The following is a 718-nucleotide window of genomic DNA, read 5'->3' on the forward strand; positions in this document are numbered from 1 at the left end:
GGGACTGTTTAGACGGAGCACTTGTATTAAAAATGAATAGGAGAATTTGGAACGCCCAATATGGCGGATGTAGAAAACGAAGTCCCGCCTTACAGGTAAAAGAGCCAATAAACTTTCACACACAGACATCACTTGTCAGTCAACTCGAAATCCCGCATGCGCAATTCCTGGACGAGCCTGAAAAATAGCGCTTTTTAGCGTATTGATTAATCTGAGGTTAAGACACACAATTTATGATACCAGTGTTGTCAGATTGTACTGCTGATTTGATCGTTTGATCGTAGACTTGACCGGCCGTTTTGAAGATTTCCGCGTTCCCCTATTCAATTAGATAGGAGCTGCACTGGCATGACTGTTAATGGCTGCCTGGGAGCGGTCATAGATGGCCGCCGATTGGACTGACTTGCCTTAAAAAAAAAACGTCGACTGAGCGTGCAGGTGTGACACAACCATGCCAAATATATTTTAATTATTAAATATTTTCTTATTGTATGACAAACTTTAAAAAAAAAAATGTATGTTCTAAATTTGTTTTTGTTTTTAGGTAAATACATTCATCAAGTAAAGCCGAGTCAATCTTTATTTATATAGCACATTTAAAAACTACAGAAGTTGACCAAAGTGCTTTACATATCTATCAAAAATATACAACGACAGATTTATATGCATGCAAAAAAAAGGAATAATAATAATAAATAAAAATAATACAATTTTAAAA

The sequence above is a fragment of the Xyrauchen texanus genome, chromosome 24 (genome assembly GCF_025860055.1).
Source record: "Xyrauchen texanus isolate HMW12.3.18 chromosome 24, RBS_HiC_50CHRs, whole genome shotgun sequence".
Classification (NCBI taxonomy): Eukaryota; Metazoa; Chordata; class Actinopteri; order Cypriniformes; family Catostomidae; genus Xyrauchen; species Xyrauchen texanus.